This window comes from Gopherus evgoodei, chromosome 4 (genome assembly GCF_007399415.2).
Source record: "Gopherus evgoodei ecotype Sinaloan lineage chromosome 4, rGopEvg1_v1.p, whole genome shotgun sequence".
Classification (NCBI taxonomy): Eukaryota; Metazoa; Chordata; order Testudines; family Testudinidae; genus Gopherus; species Gopherus evgoodei.
In genome coordinates, this window is record NC_044325.1 from 34,807,634 (window position 1) to 34,834,431 (window position 26,798).

The 26,798-nt window shown below is 43.8% G+C and overlaps 1 protein-coding gene across 1 annotated transcript in view; it reads left to right on the top strand.

Annotated features, from left to right (window-relative positions):
- The first annotated feature begins 9,912 nt into the window (after nt 1–9,912).
- The window catches only part of FOXN3 (forkhead box N3), a 333,675-nt gene continuing 316,789 nt past the window's right edge, over nt 9,913–26,798 (top strand). The window contains exon 1 of the mRNA XM_030558952.1: nt 9,913–10,069. The gene's annotated coding sequence lies outside the window, so the exon portion shown is untranslated. The remainder of the gene's footprint in view (nt 10,070–26,798) is intronic.

The following is a 26,798-nucleotide window of genomic DNA, read 5'->3' on the forward strand; positions in this document are numbered from 1 at the left end:
GGGAGGAAGAAAGGAGGGGGAAGGGAAATGGTTCATTCCCCTTTGTTGTGAGACTCAAGGAATCTGGGTCTTGAGGGTCCCCAGGGAAGGTTTTGGGGGGACCAGAGGGTATCAGGCCCTGGAATTCCTGATTGGTGGCAGTGCTACAGAATCTAAGCGGGTAATTAAGCTTAGAGGACTTAGGCTAGTACCCATATCCTGGACGCTAAGGTCCAGAGTTGGGAATTATACTATGACAACTTTTGTTTTAGGAAGGCTTTGGTGGGTCATTGTAATCCACTCATCACAAGCTTGCACAGGGAAAAATCTCAGGTGCTGAGTCCTGTCAGCTTTGCTGGGTAAGCACGGTTGATACACAGGATGCTGTAGCCCAGGACCCTGTCTAAGTGGGAGAATTTCATGATTCCACCCAGGAAAGGTAAAGGCATGAGGATGCACTTAGAGAGGCGTCAGAGGTGCAGCTAGCCCTGTAAATATGACAACAATCCCCAACACCTTTCTTCTGACTGAACCCTGGCATGTAACGCCAGGACTTTTATTACACATTTAGGCTGAAGCATTTATGTGATTCATATTTGTTACAAAAGACATCCCATTAAGTGCAAGCTGAAACAAAGTTAATGAGCCCTAATACTTGCAGGATAATTCAAAGTTTAAAGGCGATATTAACTAAAATAAAATAAGGAAGAATGAAAAAGATTCAGTTTCAATGTGCACTACAGAGCCTACATTTTATCCTCTTGGTTCATAAAATCAAATCTACTGCTCAAGTGACTCTTATACTGTTATTAGAACAGTACAAGAACACATATACGTGCATAATTAAGTATCCCTTTGTGACCATAAAAGGAATGCCTGGGTTTCCATGGGGAAGTTGTGTGGGACTTGATTCATAAGCAGAGACAAGACAATGTGATTACCCTAATCTCCTTGTATGTTACTATTTTGTGCATGTCCAAGGCTATTCCCTGTGTAATGGAATGAGTAGGTATACAGCACCATAACTGCATCCCTACACAGAATGTGATCAGCATACATAAGGGAATAGATAGGTAATATTATAATAAGCTGAAACTGCCTGGGAGTGAGCAAATATTTAAACTGCTGAGCACTTGCCCCATGAAAAACAAAAATTAGATACCCTTTAAGGTATCTCAAGTCAGACATCCAAAAACTGAAGTACTAGTCAAAATCATTAATCTCTTCTGAAAATTTAGCCCAATATATATACACTTGTGTTCTATGTTTACGCTGTCTAATATAGATTAAAGTCATTGATACTGATAAAAGTCACTGATATCCCTTACCCCTTAAAAATATGCGATGTAGCTTAAAGCATTAACATTTTTATCTTTCAGTTCAAGTGAATAAGCAAAACAGACTCTGGAAGCAAAATGGGTAAACGACCCACTACAGCAAAGCGATTAAATGCCATTTGTAGATGATAAATTAGCATTTGCATGGTAACTAATTTCATATCACAATGATTATTAATCACCTGTGTACTTATGTGGCTCCCATGACCATAGTATTCGAACTGTGTGCTCTACATTGTTGCTGTAGCTGCGTTAACCCCAGGTTATTAGACAGACTAGGTGGATGAGGTAAAAATATTAAGATATTACCTCACCCACCTTGTCCCTCTGTGTACATCAATAACATGTAAAAAGCATAGTCTTTTCCCCAAGGAGTTCAGTCTTGATTTATAACTATTTAAATGGAGGGTGGTTTATATTGCCTTGTAGGGGACACTAGGGTTTGTAGGCTTGTTTGTAGAAGTGGATCTTAATGAAAGACTTGAAGGAAGAGTGGATGAAGACAAGGTGGATTGGTAAGAAAAGGATGTCCAAGCTAAAAGAGTGAAATCCTGGCCTCACTGCAGTCCATGGGAGTTTTGCCAAAGAGTGTCATTTTATTAAGCACTGGTAGTATGCTTGGTGCCATATAAACACAAATAGCAAGCCAGCCTCCTGCCCCAAAGAGTTTAGAATCTCAAAAACCAACACAGAAAGGCAATACTCCAAAAACACTTGGAGACCCAGCAGAAGGATTTACCTTCCAGAGAGTTTTTTCCCTTATTTTTTTCCCTTTTGCAATAGCAGGTCTCCCAGAAGAACTGGGTCTTTGGGGGGGATTTGAATGAGGAGCAGGGAAGGACTTGGCACATTGGGTAGTAGAGGCATAGGGGACGATATGGAAGGAGGCACAAAGGAAGAGCATGAGGAGGAAGTGAAGGAGACAGTGAGGCTGGCATCAGTAAAGGAGCAAAAGGTGAGAGTGGGGAAATGTAAGATGTAGGTTGGGGCTGAGTTTTAGAAGGACTTCTGTGTGAGGACAGAAGTTTGACTTCAGTGGGGCCAGGATTTTGCCCTTTGTGTGGGATTCCTAGTGACTTCAGTGGGATTTCCATACATGGAAGGCTTGCCAACTCTGGGCCACATTTGAAAAACACTTAACAGACCTAACATAATTATTAATTTGTATTAGAGTAGTGCCCAGTGGCCCCAATTGGCTGCTTAGCTGCTTTGAAACCTAGGTCCAGATCCTTGGCTGGTATGGATGTAGCGGCACCAGGGCCAGCTCTAAGCATCAGCATTCCAAGCAAGTGGTTGGGGCGGCCCTTTTCAAGGGACGGCATTCCAAGCTTGGGTTTTTTTTTGTTTCAGCAGTGGCACTCTGCCCCCACCACTTTTTTTTTTTTTTTTTTTGCTTGGGACGGCAAAAAAACTGGAGCCGGACACTGAAGTCAATGGAGAATTTAAATAAGCTGAAGATCTGTCCCATCATATATCCAGTGTCACGCCCTATCCCCCTCAGAACACCAAGGGATACCTGCTTTTAATGGGATTCGCTTGACTAAGGAGTACAAGATTCGGTCCACTGAATGCCTTCCTTTGTTATTACTGTGTTGCTGTGGCAATACTGTGATACATTCCACAACTGGTGCTGATTTCTTGTGCAATTGTCTTTGGGGCATTTCTCACAAATATCAACAGGGAACTTTTGCCCATTTATAATTCTGGGTGAGTCAAACTTATTAAGAAATTTAACGAGAAATCCTGTCAGATGGGAAGTCCTCAAGGTCCTCTGCCTCCACGTTCCTTCTCCAAAACCACTTCTAGAACGGAGCCTTTAAACCTTCCTCAGGAAATTCCAATTTTGTGTTAACATTCATATGAACAGAATCCATCCTACACTATGAAGAGATAAGAGTCAAAGGGTCAAGGGACAGTCAGGACCATTTGCACAGAGGCTCTGTGTTCAAAGATGTAACCATGACCAGAGCAGGGGCTGGTGTGTGAGTGTACTTTAGGTCAACAACTTTACAAGTGAAGGGAGAAAGCTACTCACTTAGACTTACACCGACTTCTCAGAGTTCTTCAGCCTGGAGCAAGGAAATCAGAAGGAAACAGAACAGTGCTTCCCTGTCCCCAATGTAAAACATGGCCATTTTTATAAAAGTAGTTAATAATAATAACGATTTTTTCCAAATCTTTTTATCCAAACTTTCTAATTATCACTTACTAACTTGAAAAGGAGGCAGGATCCCGACACCAGATCTGTATTGTTGTGGTGCTCTTGCACCAAGGTGTGTAGAGGTTTTTTTGTAGTTGCAGCAACTAGATTTTTTCCTCCAACTGAAAGGTGGCATTTGGGAAGTTGGGGTCAAAAACTGTCAGGATTTGGCAGGATCCAGCTTTTATCCGTATCCTTGTACCTAGACTTAGTGTCAGGGAAATAACAGTCCCCTTGCCAAAATAAATAAATAAATAAATCCCTGTCTCCCCCCCACCACTCCAAACCTGTGATTCACACACAATAGCATAGTAAATCTGAATGATGATACAGCCAGACTTATTCCCACTGTCCCTTCTGTTGTAGCTCTGGAGGGCAAACTGAAGAAAGGTAAAGTTACAATGAATAATTAAATGCCCATTGCAGGTCTTTACAGTCACTTGGAGGCAATGATGCCCATCGGTACGCCCATTAACTTTGCCCAGAGCTATTTTCTAGCTAACCATGTGCAGTGTGGACCAGGGTTTCTCAACCCAGGGGTCGGGACCCAAAACTGGGTCACCAGAATGTTTCAGAGGGTTGTGGGTTCAGGGTTGTGTGGCAGCTCCTGTAGCATCCCAGCACCACTCAGGTTTGGTCCAGTTGTTATGACAACAGGAGTCCAGGTAGGCCAAATTTGAGTGAGTGGCACTGCAGCCCCATGAACGAGGTCACAACTCCATTCACATAAATTTGGTCAAGTCAGGGGGGCAGGGCCAAATCTGAGCAGCGCTATGACCCCTGCAGTTGGAATGCCAGGAGCGGAGAGCCACACGCAGCCAACCCCACAGCACAGGAGCTGTAGGAACCGCCACAGTGAGGTGAGTGCTGGGCAGGACCCAACCTCCCCACCCCAAAACCACCACAGGGCCTCCACCTCCAGACTAATCACTGGGTCGCAACAGGCCATAACCATTTACAAATGGGTCCTGAGCCTAGAAAGGTTGAGAACCACTGGCATAGACTGTACTCAGAATTGTGGTGTCCGACCCTCAGTCAGACAGACCCCCTTACTGGAACAAAGCAGATCCTTGAATTGCTCAAACCCTGATCTTCTCTTAAAGTCTGATGCAAGGGTGGCCCAAAAAATGAGGCAATCAGGCCTCTCCTGCTGGATAGTGAAATCTGGGGTGGGATGCCCTCTCTTCTCTTCTCTCCTCTGTCTGAACTTGGGCAGGCTGGCTCACTTCTCCTCCCACTGGTTACTGTTTTCAGCTGATGATTGCTTGGAAGTTAGGATTGGCTTTTCTTTTAGCCAGATGCCTGTGTAGCTGAGATCTTTGAGGACAGCTAGCTGTGTGTGTGTGTACGTGGAGCTTCAGGTCAGGTGAGATTGTCTTGCTGAGAAGCAAAATTGAGTTTGGTTGTATTCTGCCCTGGGAGAGCATGTGAGGGCTGTATCCCCTTCTGCTGCTGGGAGCTGACTCCCTTACCTTCCCATAGATGATATGCTGGTTTGGCCGAGGTGCACATGTCTGGGCATTCCCAGCTTTGTGCAGGCTAATATGGGTGTCGCTTGGGTACCTAGTCTCCCGGTAGGTTGTTCAGTCAGGCCTTTAGCCTGATGACTCTTCCTCTCTTTCTCTGCCTCAGCACCAGTGGCAGCCTGGATCTCAAGCACCCAGATTAGGCAGTTTCAGTTGCAAAACTGCTACCTCATTGCAGCTGCCTGTGTGATATGGGAGCTGCTTCTCACTAGCCCCAAAATGGCAAGGGGCTTTTGCCAATTAATATTACCTTTTTATTTATATTACAGTACAGCCTAGAGACCCCAGTCAAGGATCTTGCCTGCATTGTATTTTACATGCATGAAATTAAAAAGAAACAGTGGCTTCCCCAAAAAGCTTACATCTCAGCACATCTCAGGGGGACAACAAGTGAGTACAACAAGCAAACGGGGAGAGGCAGCACAAAGTAACAGTGAAACAATCATGTTTATAAAATAAGCAATGGAGGGAGGGAGCCAAGGTTGAAGCTTGGTTGGGCAGACCTTGCAATCAGAGAAGGGACCAAAAGTTTTTGACGTTCCCACATCCCACATGACATTTTCCTAAAAAAACTAGGGAAATGTGAAAAGGATCTGGGGGTTATAGTGGATTTCAAATTGAATGTGTCAACAATGTGATACAGTTGTGAAAAAGGCTAATATCATTCTGGGGTGTATTAACAGGACTGTCGCATGTAAGACATGGCAGGTGATTGTCCCACTCTACTTGGCTCTGGTGAGGCTTCAGCTGGAGTACTGTGTCCAGTTCTGGATGCCACACTTAGGAAATCTGTGAATAAATTAGAGGGAGTCCAGAGGAGAGCAACAAAAATGATAAAAGGTCTAGAAAACCTGACCGATGAGGAAAGATTAAAAAAACCTGAGCATGTTTAGTCTTGAGAAAAGAAGATTGAGGGGGGACTTATAAGTCTTCAATTATGTTAAGGACTGTTATAAAGAGGATGGTGTCCTTCCTGCTCACTAAAGGAGGGACAAGAAGAAGTAATTGGCTTAGACTGTAGCAAGGGAGATTTAGATTAGATATTATGCAAAACGTTCTAACTATAAGAGTAGTTAAGCTCTGGAATAGGTTTCCAAGGGAGGCTGAGGAATCCCCATCATTGGAGCTTTTGAAGAACAGATTGGACAAACACCTGCCAGGGAAGGTCTAGGCTTACTTATCTCAGCGCAGGGGTCTGGACTAGATGGCTCCTCGAGGTCCCTTCCAGCCCTACATTCTATGTTTCTATGAATCAAGAGAGTGGAGACAGTCAATGACTGAGACAATGGAAGAGAGGCAAGAGAGGGCAGGGAGGAGGGGTCTTATGGCAGAGGAGAAGTCATGGAGCTTGAGAGGCTGGAAGTCCTGGAAGGAATAGATAGTGGGAGAAGGAAGAGGAGCAGGTGAGTAATGTTGAAATGGACAAGGTGGAGGTCAGACAGGGAATTCAGAATTGGGAGTTAGTGGGTGAGCTGGTCCAGGGTTGCAGGTTAACAAAATTGGGGAGGGCCCAGGAGTCAGGGGAGTCAGCTGGGAACCTCTTCTGAGCAAAGTTCTGAATTATACAATTTCCTCCCTTCATAAGACCCTTGAGAGTATGGAAACGGTTCATTTTTGCTCCCTTGAAGAGAAAGTTTCTATGTTTCAGCAGGGGTCTGCTAGGAGCAGAGGAGCAGAGCACAAACAGAAAAAGGTCTTGATTCTTGTTTGCAGGTCAGTGACTGTACAAAGTGCAACAAATCTAATCTATATAACATTCAGAAACGCACTTTTCTGTTTGTTTTCCTCTGTGGTTGGAGGGTTTCTCTGTGTGTCAACACAGTCACTGATATGTTACAAACTTAGCACTGGGGTGGGGGTGGAGGGGATGCTAATTCCCACATTCTCCTATAATAACTATGCTCCTTCCTGTGCCATCACACGAGCTCTGGCCCCTAGAAGACACCTGTGGGAGGGAGGGGAGGACTTCACAGGCAAGATATTAGAGCCCCAGGATGTATTTTCTATATATACTCTGCAAGTCAGAATGTGGGGGGATGATGATTATTCCTCACAGCCACACCCCCAACCTGCCCACTCCATTGCAATCTGCCTTATCTCTGCCCCCCAGCCTAGAAAGTTTTGCTGAGGAATAGAGGGAATAGTGTCATAGAGGTGCCTGATTCCTTCCATTCTGTATCAGAAGTGAGATCTATATGTGGTAGGTCCCTTTTTCATAAGGACAATCTGGGCTAGGACTTAATACAGGGATCTCAAACTCAAATCACCATGAGGGCCACATGAGGACTAGTACATTGGCCCAAGGGCCGCATCACTGACATCTTTTCATATGAAGATACAAAGGCCCCTACTCTGCCCCTGGCCCTGCCTCCACTCCGCCCCTTCCATGAGGCCCCACTCCTGCCCCGCCTCTTCCCACCCCTTCCCTGCCCCCATTCCAATCCCTTCCCCAAAGTCCCCACCCCAACTCCTCCCCGTCCCTGCCCCTATTCCAACACCCTCCCCAAATCCCCGCCCCAGTCCCGCCTCTTCTCTGCCTCCTCCCCAGGGTGCGTGGCTCCCCGCTCCTCCCCCCTTCTCCTGGAAAGCACTAAGTGCTGCCAACTAGCTGTTTGGTGGCGGGAAGCACCTGGAGGAGGCAAAGGAGCAGGGACGCGGTGCGCTGGGGGGGAGGAAGTGCGGCGGGTGAGGGGAGCTTGGCAGCTGCAGGAAATAACTCCGGGATGGGTGGAGAGCTTGGCGAGCCACAGCAAATAACTCCACGGGCCACGTGTTTGAGACCTCTGACTTAATACAACCCCCTTTTATTTTACCACCACCTACATTTTGGGCCCATGATCTGACAGTGCCCCATTATGACCGTGGGAGAGAGTTACTGAGGAAGCTCTGGAAAACTGGTGGAATGTGCATCTCTCAACATCACCACACAGTGCTACTGAGCAATTTTGCTTTGGGTTAGTGAAAAAAATCTAACTTTTTGTAATGGTTTAAGATCATTAATTAGGTAGGTGGTTCAAGGGAGATAGTGTGGTCTGATGCCCCAGGCTCTGGTCTGACAGACAGACCTGGCATCTATTCCCAGGTCTGCCACCAGCATGTTGGGTGTCCTTGGCTGAGCCACTTAGAACCTTGCTGTGCCTCAGGCTCCCCATAGAGGCTCCCCATACATAAAGTTAGAATAACACTGCTTCACCACCAGTGAAGTATTGTAAACTAAGGATGAAGAATGCTGTATACATGCTCAGCAGTATTGCTCTTTTTTATTAACATTATTTGCGACAGAACAGCCTTGTATTGTTTTGGAAACTTAAAACGGTTAGGCCAGGGTTAGCCAGGATTAACGTTCTCTGTTGATCACTGCTCATTTCGTACCCTTCCCTTCCCTATAAGCCTCCTTTGTCCACCTGTCATGTCCTGTCTGGCACCTAAACAGGGTAAGGGCAGTCTTTCTGTTATATGACTGTACAGCATCTAGCATAGTGGGACTTGGGTCCTTGATTGGGGTTCCTCGGGGCTACCAGACAATGCTAGTAAATAAATGATCATAACAGTTTTAGTTCTTTATGCTTTTGGTTTTTAAAAATAGACATAACCTAAACACAACTGCGCTAGAGAGCCTTTACTGGGCAAAATGATGGTGAAAGGTGCACACTTCATGAACTGGGAACAAGGACTGTTCAGCAGCCAATCAGAACTATCTTTTGAGTATCCCCTTTATACAGCACTCAGGACACTCACAAGCTGCGGGATTCAGGAACTAACACAGACTGACTGAGACTGCAGTTGAAAAGAAACTGAGAACTCTTGGGAAGCTGGGAACTAAAACAACAGGGGCTGTTTTGTGTCATGACTTGGCTTCAGGGAATTAAGAACAGATCCTGTCTTGAGATACAGAATGGAATTGTTGGGACTGTATGTATTTCAACCAGGAGAGATTATGTTATCTGTACGAGACATGGTGAATTTGAATGAGACTTTATAATCTAAACTTTGTGCTTTCAATTAGTTATTAAAATTCAAATGTAAGATGTAGTATTCCTTAGCGGGGGGAAGAAGGCACATTTGCAGAGGCCCAGTTGCTGCTACTCCCTGGCCACCAATCTCCCCCATAGAAACACAGCTCCTTCACTCCAGGGCCACACTTCCATTGGTTTCCTACTCATTCTTTGGAAAACAACCCCTTTGGAGTGGGGGCTTGAGTGTGCAGACTGGGAGCCTGTTCAAGATAATGCTGGCACTGTTAGTGTTATCTTATATGGGAAAATCTCTCGGATGTGGTATAGAAAGTCTCTCTGTATCCCTGGCCCTCTACTCTTAGCCCTGAATGCCCCCTCCCACCCCCAATTTCAGAATTCCACACATATGGATGTGACACATAGGAGCTGCTATGGGATTGTGGGGCAAGGATACCAGAATTTGATTCTGTTTTTGTAATGGGTGAATAGCAGACATGGGCCCAAGCTGCAAAATTCAGATCTGGCTCCAGGTTCCTATTTTGAACCTTCTATAAACTTTTCCTAGGTTGAAATTCCAGATTGTGTTTTGGCTGATTAGCCAGGAGTCAGCAATAAAATTCAGATCTGGATTTAGATTTGAGTTCTCCACCCTCTTCCTCAAAGTCTGGGCTATTCACAATCAGATCAGGTCCATCTCTGACATAATTTTTAATGTTACAGAAGACATAAAGCAGGCAGTGTTTATGTGACACCGTTCCCCACTGGGTGCTGGCAAGTGAGTCAGAACAATAAACATGATCTTTATTCTGCAATACGGTTTGTGGAACTCTCTTTCACAGATGAGCACTAGGACCCAGCAGAAAGTTTCCTTATTTCTGTGCTTTTAGCAGTACCTCTGACACAAGGATAGCTCAGTGAGCATGGAGTCTGGGTTATGGCTGCATTCTGTCTATAGGGATCATTCCAAATATTGAACAAAACCAGAATGGAAGGATTAACTGTGAGAATATAACATACTTGCAACAGCAACTAATGCAGAAGGAAGCAAGAGCAAAAAACAAAGATTAAAAGGTAACTAAAATGGTTCTCATTTCCTGTCTTTTAATCTTTGGCTCAGTGTCTAGTATTGTCATTAGAAGCCTATAAATGTTCAGGCAGCTGCATTGGTGCACACTTGGATTTTTAGGTTTTGTTCCCCCTCCCCGGAAAAAAAATTTCATCTGCTTCTAAATGGATATACTGCATGCAGCTTAAACTGTAAAAGGATGCAGGATGAACAGTAACCTCATCCAAATTAGTTTAGTTCCAAAAGTAAGTTCATATAAAAACAAACAAACAAAAACTTTCTGCAGGCATTTAGTTGCTAAACCTTTTTGCTTCATTTGTTGTGGAAAAGCAGAGCTTGCTTGATCTGATCAGGTAATAGATGTGTGTTTGATAATAGCTTTCTAAGCTACATTGAGAATTAGTTATGAATGACCAAAAACGTTCAAGGGCCTGATCCCAGGCAGTCTTTACTCAGGCAAAGCTCCCATTCACTTCAAGGACTTGCAGGACGGGGTCCTCCTAATTTTGCAGTTGTGCTCATTTTGGTAGTTAACATTATTGATGGTCACTCAGCTCTGTTGTTTTAACCAAATTTTCAGATCTGTAGTTTCAATTTAGATCAAGCTTCAGATCAATCAGCTATTCTGAGTTTTATTTTTTAGATTTAGAGATTAATAATATTTGGAGGGAAACTGCCAGAGCTGCTAAGAATTTTCTCCAATTTTTGCTCACAATACAGAAAGATATTTTTGGAAAATAAAGCCTTTTACCCAAGCAACTCTAAGGCCAAATCCTACAAAGCTGCTGAGCATCTCTGCTATGTTCCTTCCCCTGACTTCAGTGGGTTTTAATGGCACTGAGCACATCACAGGATTGGACCCTCAAATTGCAGGGTGTTTTGTTTCATTTTAGTGTTAATAGGCTGAGTGTTGGTAGTTCTCAAACACAAGCTGTGCTTCGGGAAAGACATTTGAGAGCTGTTGGGATGGATGATGATAATAATTTAAAAATGCATCAAATTTGAAAGGAATAGGCTATTGCCAGCCTCCATATGGAGATTGTCATAGCCAGTGTGCTTCCAGTTCATTGACACAAACAGTCATTTCACTAATCTTAGGCACACACCCTGTTATATTTCTTTTGTTCCTGTGTTTCACAGATTTTTAGATCACTGTTTTATAGAGAAGCCCAGTCCATGGTTTACAGTTTGTATATTTGTTTTATACACACACACACGATTCATCAGTTGTGTTAAGAGTGATTTGTCAAAGCTATTCAGAGAGGTATTTTCCTATTTTCTGATTAGCTTCCCCTTGCCTGCCTTTCTGCAATATTGACTTCTAACTTAGTTGGACTTTTTGTTGGGTTTATTTCTTCAAAAAAAAAATGTGATTACTTCCTGCATAAATAAGCCTCCCGCGTCCCCCCCTCTCCGCCCAACATAATTGTTAGACTGTGGTTAGCTTTTGTTTTGTATTATCAAAATATTTCTATAAAATTCTGTTGTTACTGAAGTATTGTGGTATACACAATTCAGTTGACTGAAACTTTAATTGCAGCAAACGGTGCTATGCTGTAGTATCATCTATGTCACACCAGACCTTTTCTTGGGTGGGTAGTGGGTAACTGGATTTCTTAATTAAATGATTACATTAGAATTTTTCATGCACAAAATATTTACGCTGTGAGAGGGTAAGTCAAAAGTAAAAATGAATAAAGAAGATGAGTTTGTGCAGTATTAAAAAATCATGGCAAGGCAACTGTTAGGAGCACAATGAATTCGGCAGCAAAACCCTATTTTTCTTTCAGTATCTCATGCAGTAGCCAGCAAACTCTGCATGATCTCTTCACAACTGAAAATATAAGGCCTTCTAACGTTTGCAGCCTAAGCATTACGTGTCATTAAAGTAGCTCTCTTGTAAAAGAGGGACTGTCCCAAGAGCTCTAAAATCTATAAACACTTTTCTGATTGGCTTAAAAATTTAGACACAGGAAGTGGATGGTATCTAATACCAGACAAGTGGAGACATTGTTGTCATGGAAACTGGGAAGACTACCCCCCATTTATTTATTAAAAAAAAAAAAAAAAGCCTGCATGTCATCAGAAATGCCTGCAGAACATGTTGGCTTCTGCTGCCTTTCCCACAGCATCTGTTGAAACCTGAGAATGTGCCTGTCAAATCAAGGTCATTTTACAACAAAAACTGCACTGTCTTCCATATTTCATATCTATATTTCAGTTCAGATTTTTGAAGGAACAAAGAGTTAAGGGTATCAACCTGCAGTCCTTACTCAGGCAAAACTCCCACTGATTTAAGGAAAACTAGCTGACTGCCTGAGCAAGGCCTGAGGTATAAGGCCTAGAAGATGTTTCTGCTGAAGTTTCAGATTCCATACTGTGAAAGAGCTAAGATGAGAGGGGCGGAGAAAAAAAAGTATGTGGGTGACTATTATTTCAACTTGCTACTGGGCCAAACTAATTCCTTGTGTAGCGCCTGTGGCTTCCAGATGCATTATAACAGATTGATTAGGCCCATTTTATAGGTGCTGAAACTAAAGGTGCAGTGGATTCCATTATATACAAGGCTTATAGTTTGGTTCAATGCCTGTCAGCACCCCCACTATAAAAACTGTTCCAGCACCCCTGTTTGTCATCATTAATTACCAAAATATGTTAAAAGTTTATTTAAATTTGAATGTCACATCTCCTTCATATCTTGGGGAAAAAAATTTGAATGAGTAAGTATCAACTGTTAACATTAAATAACAGTTTCTATTGGAGCTGCAGTTTGCTTCAGGAACACAGTGAAGGTAACAACTGAGACATGAAAGAAAAACATACTGCATGAGAAAATAAAGACTGTTAATAAACAGCTACAATTATTATTATGGTTAATTAAAATTTTACTTTGCTGGACTTTTGAAAAGTTTCTTGTATCCGAGAGGGAAGAGCCATTTTGCCTTTAAAAGCTTAACTGGAATCTTTCATAGCAAACTCACAAGCAAGATTTTTGGGAGGGTTTGATTGCCCCCACCCCTTGGGTAGCTGATGCTGATCTCAAATGTTTCTGACAGAAGAACATCTCTGAGTATTTATTACATTTGCTCCAAAGCATTTAATTTTGATGTTCCCTTAGATCCTTTTTTAGCAGTGTAATCCTTATCAAATGGTTAGTGTAAAACACTTGAATGCTTCACCCTCAATATAAATCATCAGTTTTGAAAGCTACTACAATGACTAGTCTGACCTTTGTTTTCTCTTTACTTGCATATTTCATCAGTTTTCAAGGAAAACTAGCTGACTGCTGAGCAGTTGTTATAGCTTTAGGGCCAGATCTGAGTTGATAACGAGTTGAAGGTGCTCAGAATCTTGCAGGGGCCACTCTGCACCTTCCAGGACCAGGCCCTTACTTTCTGAAAAACAAAGGGCTGACTCACTTACATTAAAGCCAGAGCAATACATTAAATCAATGCAAGTGTAAGGTACTCCCACTTGAACACCCCTTCATGCTGCCAGAGGGGTTTACAATGGCCTGAGCGCAAATAAGAGTCAGCCTCCGAGAGTTCTAGAACTGAAGCATGTCAGCTTATCATGAAAACATTGGTTCATGTACACTTAAGAAAAGTCTTTGAGATTTGGATAATTGCATAATTTTATCCAGCTCATAATTAATTAGTCAGATGTTGCTTTTAATTGAGTGGAACTTAAATGAAGAATGTGAGGCTTAATGGCAAAAGTGTTCTCTCTTCTAGCAAAGAATTTCCTGTTGTCAGGAGCTTTCTTATCTGTAGGAACGTTCATTGGCAGGAAATATGTCAGTTACTTGTTTTTACAAACTGAAGGAAATGAACTGGATTAGTTAGTTGCTTTCTCTATTCAACCTTCATTCTTCATGGTCCCCGATGTTTGTGTAACAGTATTTATCTCTGATCAGTTTAGTTTGTAAAAGTTTTATTACACCAAACACTTATCAGTACTCTTTGACATGTGAATTGCAAGATACAATGGAAAGCAAAATTGTATTTGGTTTTGTCAATCCACATTTCCTCCACCCTACCCACTTTTTCAAAAGTGGACTGTAAAACCTGAATGTATAAATTGCCTGTTTGCACGCAGAAGTGGTATTTGCATGTGCAAATTGGGGAACTAATTTCCTGTATAGTCAGTTTGCATGCACAGATTTTTTTCCCCCTCATATAAAGGCCAATTTCTGAGGGCATAAAGTTGTAGATGCATTATTTTATTCATTGTCCTTTGCATTTCTAATCTACTTTTCACTCAGGGATCACCAAACACTTTACAAACAGGAATACTCACAGCACATGTGAGGCAGGGAGATATTATCTTCATTTCATAGATAAGGAAACTGAGGCATGAAGTGGTCAAATGACTTGTCCAAGGTTACAAAGCAAGTGAGTGGCAGAGCTAGGAAGAGAACTCAGATTAAGTCTCAGGTTTAGGTGTCCACCTCCCAGTGTTGGCTCTACTGCCATCCATAAACCCTGGAAGCACCAAGTGATTTTAGGTGCCTACATTTTTGCAGGCAAACGTCCCTAGGTCTCTATGTTACAGCCTTTGGCATGCGCACTGTTTCCTCACTCTAACCATCCAGACACCTAGCTCCTGCCTAAGCTCCAGACAATTCACAAACCAGGCAAAGATAGGCATTTAGCTTCCTAAGTTGTCTCTGGGTCCAGATCTGATAGGTATGCTCAGAGGCCATCTACCAGCTGGAGTCCCATTCAAAATCTGGATGGAGGAGGTGGTGGCTACTTTTAGCATGCTGGTTATAACACTTATCTGAGATGTGGAAGACAAGTTCAATTCCCCTTTCTCTTCCAGAGTGGGAAGAAAGGATTTGAACAGCTGTTTCCTACCCCTTACAGAATAGTGCTCTGATGACTGAGCTATGGGACATTCAGAGGCCTGGTCTACACTAAAAAGTTAGGTCAAAGGAAGCTGACTTAAGTTGACTTGTTAATGTATATGTCTACACTACTGGGTCCTTTACACTGACCTAAATTGCCTCTAATGTCGACTTCTGTAATCCACCTCTGCGAGAGGCGTAGCGTTTAATTCAATTTTCATGGATCGACTGCGAGGTAGTGCAAACGCAGTGTTGTGTAATTTGACTTAATTGGCCTCCGGGTGGAGTCCCACAATGCTCATCTATGACCGCTCTGGAGATCATTCTCAACTCTCAACAAGCCAGGTACACAGGAAACAGCCCCTTCCTTGCTAATGCCCCAGGAATTTTTGATTTCCCATTTCCTGTTTGATCAGCACTGGGAGCATGCCAGCTTGAGCACAGCTGATCATGGAGACTACACGTCCCAAACGTGCTCCAGCCTGGTCTGCACAGGACATGGTGGATCTCATCGCTCTGTGGGGAGACGAGTCTGTGCAGGCAGAGCTCCAATCCGGCAGAAGAAAGGCTGACATCTATGCAAAGATCGCTTGTGGAATGGGGGAGAAGGCAATAACGAGGGACACGCAGCAGTGCCTTGTGAAAATAAGAGAACTTTGCCAAGCATACCAGAAGGCAAGGGTGGTGAACAGTTGTTCTGGTGCTGAACCCCACACATGCCAGTTCTACAATGAACTGCATGCGATTGCACCTGTTACCTGAAATTGGGTCAGCTAGTAAGCTTAGGGAGGACTAGAGTTTGGCAGAAAACAGTACGTTTATTCTACTGATAGCTAAGCTCAAAAGAAGAGGGGGGCGGGAAGGGTCACACTCATACTCACGCTCCTAGGATAGGCACAGCACTGGAGATGTCAGGATCCTTCAAGGTAAGTGTCCCACTGCGCAGTGATGGATGGTGCGATTATGCTAAGTCTTTCTGAGGCATGATGGAATGCAATGTGGCGAACCACTGGCCAGGCGGTCCGGTCGAAGGGCCTTCCCGGCGTGTGAATGCTACCTAATCAGAGTGTCATGGCCTGCTACTAGAGATGACTTAGCCTCATCTGGTTGGTCACACTCCATCTCGGGCAGTGTCTGTGCACTGTCCATGCATTGGGTGTGTGAGCACTGCATAATTATAGTCCCAGACACCTTGTCTACCTGGGAGCTCTTCTAATCTTCCAGCTGTTCAAGCAGCCCATTCATCCCACAAGCATTCCAGGAGGGAGGGGGAGAGGGAAAGCCACTTCACAGGTATTCAAAGAGAGAGACGAGACAAAAGGGGGTGGGAGGGAAGTGTAACAGACCTTTTGAACATACAGGTTATACAGATCACTGCTGCTCCTACAACATTACCAGCACCCCTACAAGGAACATGGACACCTCCCAGGTGTGTGAGTCTAGGGACAACAAGGAGGACGATATGGTGGATGAGGAAGAGGAGGAGGAGGAGAATGGGAGACGGGTGAGTGGTGGATCCATTCTCCCCAAGAGCCAGGAAATATTTTTAACCTTGGAGCCCTGTAGGTTGCAGGACATCATGGTGGCCGACCGTGATGCCGGGGAAGGTACCGCTGGTGAGTATACAGTTATAATCAAAGTCCAGTTAAACTTTAGTGGGCAAACCCATTTGGTGGTATTTCATGTTTACTGTGAAGAAAAAGTGAGGTGCTGTGATGGCAGAGAGTGGCCCCCAGAAAAGACTGTTTATGTGGATTGGGATAGTCTGGGAATCCTTCATGGATAGCTATAGAAAACTTTCATAGAGGTACTCTGCAATCCTTTGGAGAAGGTTTCTGGACAGGGCAGTCTTATTTCTTCTACCATAGTAGGTCACTTTCCCACACAACTCCTGAATTAATTCTGTTGGCATCATTGTGGTACACAGCATGGCAGCATAAGGACTGGGTCTGTACCCAGATACTTGTGGCATCTCCTTCCTTTCCGCCTCTGCTACCCTCAGGAGACTGGTATTGCATAGGGTCGCCTAGGGCAGGGTCTCCCAGAGGATTCCGGGGGCCTGGAGCAAAGCGGAGGAGCTGTGGTGCTTGTACTCACCTGGTGGTGGTCCGGGTCTTCAGCAGCATTTCAGCGGCGGGAGGGCCCTTCAGTCGCTCCGTGTCTTGGCAGCACTGAAGGGCCCCCCGCCGCTGAAATGCCGCCAAAGACCCGGACCGCTGCTGGGCCAGGGCTCGCGGGGCCCCTGTGGAGCCTGGGGCAAATTACCCCACTTGCCCCCCCCTCTGGGCGGCCCTGGTCTAGAGGAAACAAGGGAAGTTCTCATTAAAAGTGCTCTTACAAGGAAAAAAAAAGGGCATGTAGACCCCCCCCGCACATTCCAGATCGACAAACCACGCAGCCACTACTGTGCCTTTACTGTGCTCGGCCTGGGTTGTTAACTAGTTGGGATGCCACATGAGAGATTGCGCAATTTGGGAGTGAAAATATTCTCCCCACCCCATTTTTGCTATGGGGAAGGGCCATTGTTCAACTACCTTTGCTCCCAACATGAGCCTGCCATAAACTTCATTAAAAGTGTGGTCACTCATGACCCGGGCGGGCCTACTCACCATGGCTGGAGCAGCAAAACAACAGAGTGAACGGTTACAGATTCTGATTATGTTATGGCTTGCACCTAGTATAAAAAGGGTTTGGGGTTTTCTTTTATGAAAACAGCCTTGCTATGGAAACATTTTATTCATGTGCAATGGCTCCTTTATTTTTTCGCATGACTGACAGCTGGAAATGTGTCCATCGGCATGTCATCAACACCTGAAAGCAGACTTTCACTGATTGGAAGGAGGAGAAAGAGAACCTTGGAGGACATGTTCACCGAGAGAATGAACACCTCCGGGACAGCTGACACAGAGCTGAGAGCATGGAGGATTTCACTGTCCGAGAAGTTAGACATGGGCATGGAGAGCAGGAAAGCTTCCAATGAGCAAGAGCGTGCAGCGCAGGATGAGATGCTTCAGATTATGAGGGACCAAGCAGACATGTTGAAATGTCTGGTTGAACTGCAGGAACAGAAGCAGGAGGGTAGAGTTCATCTGCAGACTCTGGTGGACAGCCAGCCAGCATCGCCTGGTGCAGAATCACCCTCCCCAAAATGTTCCATGAGGTGTGAGCGAAAAGTCCATTATCCCTTTCACTTAACTCAGTGCGAGGGTACAAGGAATAGAAGGTGCCCATTCACAGACCTTTGATAGTCTGGAATGCGGTGTTATACAGCTGAAAATGTTTCTCCCGTTCCAACTTTACAACTCCTTTTCCCCAAGGTTACCTTTTTTTTCCTGCTCTCTCTCTTTACTTATGTTTGTTAAATAAAGTAAATGGATTTGAGAAATAAATGTTCTTTATTGAGTAGAAGCAGTGGGCTTGGGCGGGGGGTTGGCTTTACAGGGATAGTGATACAAGTCAGGTGGAGGTTTGGGAAAGCACAATGGAGACAAGCAGCTCACATTACTGTGACTCATTATTGAAATGGCTTTTCAAAGCCTCCCAGATATACAGCGCACCTTGCTGTGCTCTTTTTATTGCCCTGGTGTCTGGATGCTTAGAGATGGCTGCCATGTGATCTGTCTCAACTGCCCACCCTTGCGGAAAATTTCCCCCCTTTGCTTTCACAGATATTATGGAGCACACAGCAGGCAGCTATACTCATGGGGATGTTCTCTTCACTAAGGTCCAACTTTGTTAGTAAACTTCTCCAGCACCCGTTCAAATGACCGAAGGCACATTCAACCTTGCTCTGCACTTGCTTAGCCTATAGTTGAAATGTTTCTTACTGCTGTCCAGATGGCCGAAGTATGGCTTCATGAGCCATGGGACCAAGAGGTGGGCTGGGTCCCCCAGGATAACTATAGGCATCTCAATGTCATTAATGTTCATTTTGTGGTCTGGAAAGAATTGTAGCTTTTTGAACAGACCTGAGTGCCTAAAGATGTGCGTGTTATGAACCTTTTCCGACCATCCTATGCTGATGTCGATGAAACACCCCGTGTGATCCATCAGCACTTGCAACACCATTGAAAAGTATCTGTTTCGATTTATGTACTCTTTGGCAAGGTAGTCTGGTGCCAAGATGGAGATATGTGTGCCGCAATTGGGGAACCCCATCATGGCAATATCGTTCACTATGTCCTGCACATTCCCCAGACTCACTACCCTTCATAGCAGAAGTCGATTAATGGCCCTGCACACTTGGAGCCCAGCATCTCCAACGGTTGATTTATCTTATCCAAATTGATTCCCCATTGACCAATAACTGTCTGGCATTGCAAGCTTCCAAATAGCAATTGCCATTCGCATCTCCACTGTCAGAGCAGCTCTCATTTTTGAGTTGCTGAACTGCAGGGCAGGGGAAAGCTCCGGAAATACTGCAGGAGAAGGCGCAAGGTCTTTGAGATGCTCACAGCAAGAGTGCACAACTGAGCAGGTGCCATGCTTCTGGGGTTATGACGTACATGCGGCGCTTTTAAGTGAAAACCACTGGATTGTTTCCTGTTAATATGAGGGAGGGAGCACAGTGCATCATGGGATGCCGACGCAATGTTCCCATTCTCCCCTGCGACAATGTTTTGGTCCCATGAGGCATTGCATAAACTTCCCAAAACACACTGTGGCAAGTTGCACTTTGGGATAGCTACCCACGATGCACTGCTTTGTGCATCGATGCAGGCACTGCTAGTGAGGATATACTCCATCGAGGCAATGAGCATGGTGTGGCCATGCACAGTCAACTTAATTAATTCAGAGGCTTGAGGTTGAATTAGGAAAAAAAGTCCACTTAATTTTGTAGTGTAGACAAGCCCTGAGATGGGGCTCCTTCAATTTCTCCTGCTGAAGCTGTTCCATGGTGCATAAATAAAGGTGATTGGAGCAGAGGAATCAGACCTGGGATCTCTCAGCTTCCAGGTGGATGCTCTAACCACTGAACTGCAGTCAATCCCACCTGTTCTCTCTCTCTCTCTCTGTCCCAATGATTATTCCATTGTGGATAAATACTTAGCTAGTCATTGGTCCAGAAAGAGAGAAAGTGGGCCCTCCCAGTATTCCAATTTACAGTGTAATTGGGAAAAAAACCCACACCAATAGAAAACAACTGGAAGTACCAAAAATTCAGATCTGTTTCCTTTTCTGAGCCTCCTCCAAGTCTGAAGTTGTTGGGATCCCAGGTTACAGACCAGTGGTACGGTTGAGATTCAGCTGTAGTTTGGATTCTAGCCCCACTCTGCAGAGTTTGGGGCAGTGAAGACAGTGTTCAGGTCCATGGATTGGGTTCAGATCTTTATCTATCAATAACTAAGACATTTAGGGAAAAAACACATTATTTTCAGCTATCAGCTAACATGGAGTATTTACAGTATTAAGCTGAACTTTCTGATTAACACAGAACAGTTACATAGCATTGTAAGAAACAATCTAGTACACTAACAAAATTCAAGTACTAATTGTTGGATTAGATGTTTTGGCATTAAGTGTAATTCCTAATGGAGGAGGTTGCCAGAACTGACGTACTGCCTAGAAACTCAGCATGGTACTAAACAGTAAGTAGAATGAGACTGTCCTGCCATATATTTGTATTTGCAAGTTTGACTATAAGAATATCACACAATGAGAGAAAAGCAACAGAGTCCTGTGGCACTTTTAAGACTAACAGATGTATTGGAGCATAAGCTTTCGTGGGTGAATACCCACTTCTTCAGATGTCTGACGAAGTGGGTATTCACCCACGAAAGCTTACGCTCCAATACATCTGTTAGTCTTAAAGGTGCCACAGGGCTCTCTGTTGCTTTTTACAGATCCAGATTAACGTGGCTACCCCTCTGATAAATGAGAGAAAAGTGCAACTTTGACCAGGATTTTAAAATATATCTAATGCATGCATATTTGGCTTATTACTGGCCCTCCTGACTGAGCCTTAAATAGTGTCCAAAGTCTAGTCTCCTTGATAATAATACAATTAATAAAATAAAGTGAATATAATGAAATCAAATAAAATATCTAATTTAAATGTAAAAATAATTATCACAGTTTTCAAAATTGACTGAAATAGTTGATTTTGGGGATGCAAGTTGAAACACCTGAATAGGGCCTGATTTTTAGAGGGTGGGTGTTTGACACATTCTGTAAAGCAGGGTCCTTTTCAGTATCTCAGGTTGACTGCCTAGAAACTGAGGCACCCAAAATCACTAGCTGTTTTTGAAAATCTTGCCCCAAACTTCACTGTTGCTCTCTAGATGCATGTATTAGACCCCATGTGACCACATGCTGTAATGAAATTGCCTTCTCCTCTATCCTTTTCTCTCACCCTTCTGTTAATATTATTATTTGTATTACAGTAGCACTTTGCAATGCCATTCAAGGACCAGGACCCCACTGTGCTAAGTGTTGTACAATCACAGAGCAAAAGGACAGTCTCTGACATATTTTATTGCCGCCTTCTGTTTGGTCTTGTCCTATTCTAGGGCCCAATCCTACAAAAACTTACTCCTTAATAAAGAACTTAATACTGTGAGTAATCCTATTGGCTTCAGTTGGGCTGCTCACTGCAGTAAGCACTATGGTTGTGTTTTGCAGGATTGGGCCCTCAAATTGCAAAGCGTCTGAAGGGCAGAGAATCTATATTTATAGGAGCCACACAAATCTACGGTGCTATGTGAGTAGTAAAATAATCTTCCTTGGGAGTTATCTCTTGTATAAACTGATTGTTTTCCTCTGTGATGTCCAGAAGAACTCGGAGATGTTCTTCTGTCGGAAATATTTTTAGATCAGCATCAGCTATCCCAGGAGGAAGGGAATCAACTCCTCCCAAAAGACTTCCTTGTGAGTTTGCTGCGAAAGATTCCAGTTAAGCTATTAAAAGCAAAATGGGTTCTTCCCTCTCAGACGCAATAAACTTTTCAAAAGCCCATCTCAATAGTGATATTGAAATGCCACTATATGTCTCTGAAAATAAACCCCAGAGTTTCAAACCTGAGTGCTTGAAGGTGGACTCACAGAACCATATTTGGCTCTGAAATAAGTGGCTTGATTTTTTCAAAAGTGCTGAGAGCAAGCAGCAGTTCCCAGCCATGGAATCTACTGGATGCTCTGCACTTTTGAGATCCCCATTTATATAGGTGCCTGACTTCATAGTCCTGTTTTTAAAAATCTTGGATTAAATAAATATAACATGAACACCTAATGATAAATCTTTTCATGGCAGTATCTTTGCATGATCACTTTGCCTGAGACCCAGAAGGGGGATGTGCTAGCCTTTCTGACCCAAATAATGCAGTGTAAAAACAGACCTCATAGACTGCACCTGTTAACAAAAGCCTTTATTAGCCTGTTCATGGAGATACTAAGTACGCAGTGATACCTTCACAATTTTTCATAATGAAAGAAACACTCAACCTAAAATACAAAGCTAAAGGTGCTGAATGGTCCTGAGCATTCTATAAACTGGAGGTTAGATGGACTGACAGTAATAATAGAGCCCTGGATTATTACTAGACATGAGCAGAATGTTCAGATCCAAACCAGGCCTATACTGTGGTTTCAAGTTCAAGGCTGAATGCACTTTAGAGTTCGGGTTCAGATTTGATCGTGCCAAAATTTCATGAGTTATTCTTCCAAGGTTCTAAGATGGATGAGCCATCAGACTCACAGGCAGGAGACCTGGGTCCTTTCCCAGTTTTCCTTTTGACTCTATCTGTGGCCTGTGACAAGTCATTTCTGCTCCCTGGGGATAATGATGCTTACCTTCTATGTCAAGTGCTTGGAGATGTACTGTTGAAAAGCACTATATAAGAATTAGGTATTATTATTATTTTATTAGATCTGTGCCATAGTTTCCCCTTGTGTAAAATGGGAATAACGAAGCTTGACGCCTCTCATCATCTTGTGTCTTATTATTGCAACATCTGTTTCTCTGGCCTTGATAAATGCAACATTGCCTTGTTTATATCCATTCAGAATGCTGCTGCAAAGATCATTTTCCTAGACCGTCACTTTGATCATGTCATCCCTCTTCAGGTTCCCCCTTCTCTATCACATCAAACATATGCTGCCTGTCTTCAATTCCAAGGCCCTTCACAGCCTCTCCTCACCCTACCTATTGTCTCTCACTTGCTATCAAGATGTCGATTCCCGCCTCCAGTTGGCCCATGCTGCCAGCCTCCATTGCCCAGTTGTTAAATTTTCACACACACACCTTTGTGCTTTGCTTATGCTGCCCCTCATGCTTGGAAGAAGCCCCTCATAAATATCCTCAAAACTACTGCTTATTCTTCTTCTTCGAACCCTGCCTTTCAACTCTTCTTTTCTATGGCTACAAAAAAATTGAGAACTGTTAGGCCTCTGGTGTGCTGACATCACTGCCTATCATGCTGACCAATGTTGTCTAATTGTTTCCTTGTACTCCCCCACCAGCCTGTCTGTATCCATCTGCTGTCTTTTGTCTTATATTTAGATTGGAAGCTCTCTGGGGCTGGTACCACCTTTTTGTTCTGTGCTTGCACAAAGCCTAGTGCAATGGGGTCCTGGTCCATGACTAGGGCTCCTAAGTGCTATATTAATATAAATTAATAATAATTTGTAAGAGCTTTGAGATCTGTGGATAGAAAGAGAAATATAGATGATGATGATTTTATTTATTGTTTTGCTCTAACTAGGACTGCTGGCCTTGTGAAGGTTCAACCATTAGATGTTCTTACTTTTAGGTGGGACAGGGCCTCTATTCTGTAAGGGCATGCAAGGTGATTCTGCTTCAATGGCTGTGCTGGGGAAGCTCCTCCCTTTCCCCCAAATTAACATTTGCTGTGGGGTAATCTTCTAGCTGCTAGTGCTGTGCCTCCTTTCTCTGACTCTACTTCATTGCATAGGCATCAATTCTAGTTCTTGAGTTCTTTAAAATGTATTCCCTGGGTGAGTGGCATCAGTCAGTCAGGAAGGAAGGCACCCCCTGCATTAGGACACTGTGGATATTGGGACTCTGCTGCTGCTCAGATTGAGTGCTGGGTCCCTCAACTTGAACCTAATTGCACAATACTTAACCAGCCGCAGATACTCCTCCACATCCTATTCATGTCATCTGAGCTACTTATCATGGCTTCAAAGACAATATACTAGATTTTTTAGCAAATTGAGTTTCAGAACAAGAAAATCCAAGCTAGGCTTTGAAAAGCAATTCACAGACATTAGCTTTATTGTTAACTGCTGCTTGTACAGTAAAATATTAGTAGCCACGCTTTTTTTTTGCCTTCCTGTAGACGATTGAGCCTGCTGCTACAGAATCTAGTATTAACCTTACTTCTGCATTGGCCCTGCCTTGTATCTTGAGTTCTCCACGCCCTAAGCAGCTCTGCAACTCCCTGATATGGCACTGTTTTTTTTTATGGTTGGCTTTGCACAGTGACCAACCTTTCCTCTGGATACGTCAGCTCCCAGCACGGCCAGTATATTCAGCCTTCCTACCTGATCCATCCCCTGAGAGTCTCACTGTACATTATTTCTCTTAGTAGCATCCTCCCACTGTGAATTTCAGTGCTGGCTGCACTTGGTGTGAAAGGGAGCATAGACAATTATAAGAGATGTGCCCAAACTAGGGTTCCAGCTTTCCCAAGGCTCAGGGTTGTTTGGATCTGGGTTTTAGAGGAGGTGCATCTCTACAAGTTCCCAAGAAACTGGTGAATATATTCATTTTAACCCTGAGATTTGTAAAGCTTTTTGGGAAGGTTTCAAATATCTCAATCCTGTTTTTTAACCTTATCTTTACTGGGTTTTTCTAGCTTCATGCTTTACAGAGAGAAACCATATTTTAATAATTCTCTTATATACTTTTCACTCCATTAACATTTTATCATTCTAGCATTGTGCATATGGCAAACTCCTTAATCTGCTCATTAGGGGCCTAATCCTGCTTCACATATGCACCTGCGTCCAGGTGTGGAAGTCTCTAAATGGAGCTGCAGTTTTGCTTTTTTGACTGAGGGGAGTTTTTTAAATTAGATCAGGAATCTCAGACTCAAATCACCATGAGGGCCACATAAGGACTTGTACATCGGCTTGAGAGCCCAACCACTGACACCTTTTCCTATAAAGATACAAAAGCCACCCCGCCTGCTGCCCCTGGCCCTGCCCCCACTCCACCCCTTCCATGAGGCCCTGCCCCCTCCCGCCTCTTCTCTGCCTCCTCCCCTGAGCGTGTGGCTCCCTGCTCCTCTCCCCTCCCTCCTGGAAAGTGGTAAGCACAACCAAACATCTGTTTGGCAGCAGGAAGCACCTGGAGGTAGGCAGAGGAGTGGGGATGCAGCATGCTGGGGCAGGGAGGGCAAGCGGGTGAGGGGAGTTTGGCGACCGCAGGAAATAACTCCGGAGGTGCAGGGAGCTTGGCTGGCCACAGGAAATAACCCCATGGGATGCGTGTTTGAGACCCCTGGATTAGATTAAACAAAATGTGTGTGTGTGAGGGGCTGGAGGGTTGTTTGGGTTTTGATTTTTAAGAAAAGGAAATGCACTTACTGCTACCTTAGTGTGTTTATTAAGGGTTGGGTTGTAACTCACAAAATAAAGGGAATAGTTAAGTGTCAGACCTCCTTGACTCTGTGAAGCCATCACAAAATGTACCACTAATGGCCTGATTATCTAAAGACTGTGGGGTTATTTCTGATGTCATTTACATCATTTTCACACCATTGAATCATTGCTGATTTCAGTACTGATTTATACTGGGGCTAAAATGCTTGCCTAATCTGCATGTACATTTATGGTGACTGCACGTGCTTCTGTGTACAGATAGCCAGGTATGAGTTGCACAGTCATGGTAACTGAGCATGCAAGTTTGGTGCCCTAATTCACACCTCTGTTTTTTTAACTGCTCTTTGTACCTGCACCCTAATATGAAATCAGGCTTTGAACTTTTACAGTGACTTTCCTTTATTTTTAAAGTATAAAATAGACATTTAGAGTAATTTGTAAATCATTATTATTATTTATTTATTATTCAGCTGCTGAGAATATCTTTGGCACTTACCTAACACTTAGAAAGGCAAACTCCTTAGCCCACTGGTTTTCAGCTGTGGTCTGTGGACCCCTGGGGGTTTGCAGACTGTTTAAGATTTCCAAAGGAGTCTGCATCTCCATTTGAAAATGTTTAGGGATCTGCAAATGAAAGAAGGTTGAAAACCATTTCCCTAGCTCAAAGAATATGCAGTGTAAGAAGAAAAGAGCAATGAAGGACTTAAAAGGTAATTGCAAGAAATTTAAACTGGAGGTGATGGAGAAGGCAAGGCCAGGAAAGTTCAAAGAGGCTGGGTGATGGGGTCAGAACATGAGCAAGGAAGATGGCTGTGTCTTGTGTGCTCTGGAGTGGGTGATTCTGGTGTCAAGGAGGCCAGAGATCAGGAGATTACAGTAATAAAGACGGGAGATGGGGAGAGCCTGGATGAGGGTTTTAACCAAGTAGAAGATAAGGTCAGATCTCAGAAATAGTGGGCCAGATCCTCAGCTGGTTTAAATTGGCATAGCTCCACTGATTTCAGTGGTATTACAATGATTTATACCAGGATAGGATCTGGCCCTCTGTATGTGGCAAAAAGCAGCAAGGTTTGATCAAGCCCTGGATGTGAAGAATGAGTGAAAGGGAAGAGATGATGACCCCCAGATTACAGGCCTGAGTGACAGGGAAGATGGTGGTTTATTCAACAGTGAGAGTGAATGGGGGATTGAAGAAAGTTTGTGAGGAAAGATCAAGAGTCCAGTTTGTTATATTGAGTTTAATTTGATGAGACATCCAGGAGATGTCAGCGAGACAGGCTGAGATATGGGAGAGGATGGAGTGGGACTGGTGAGGGAGGTTT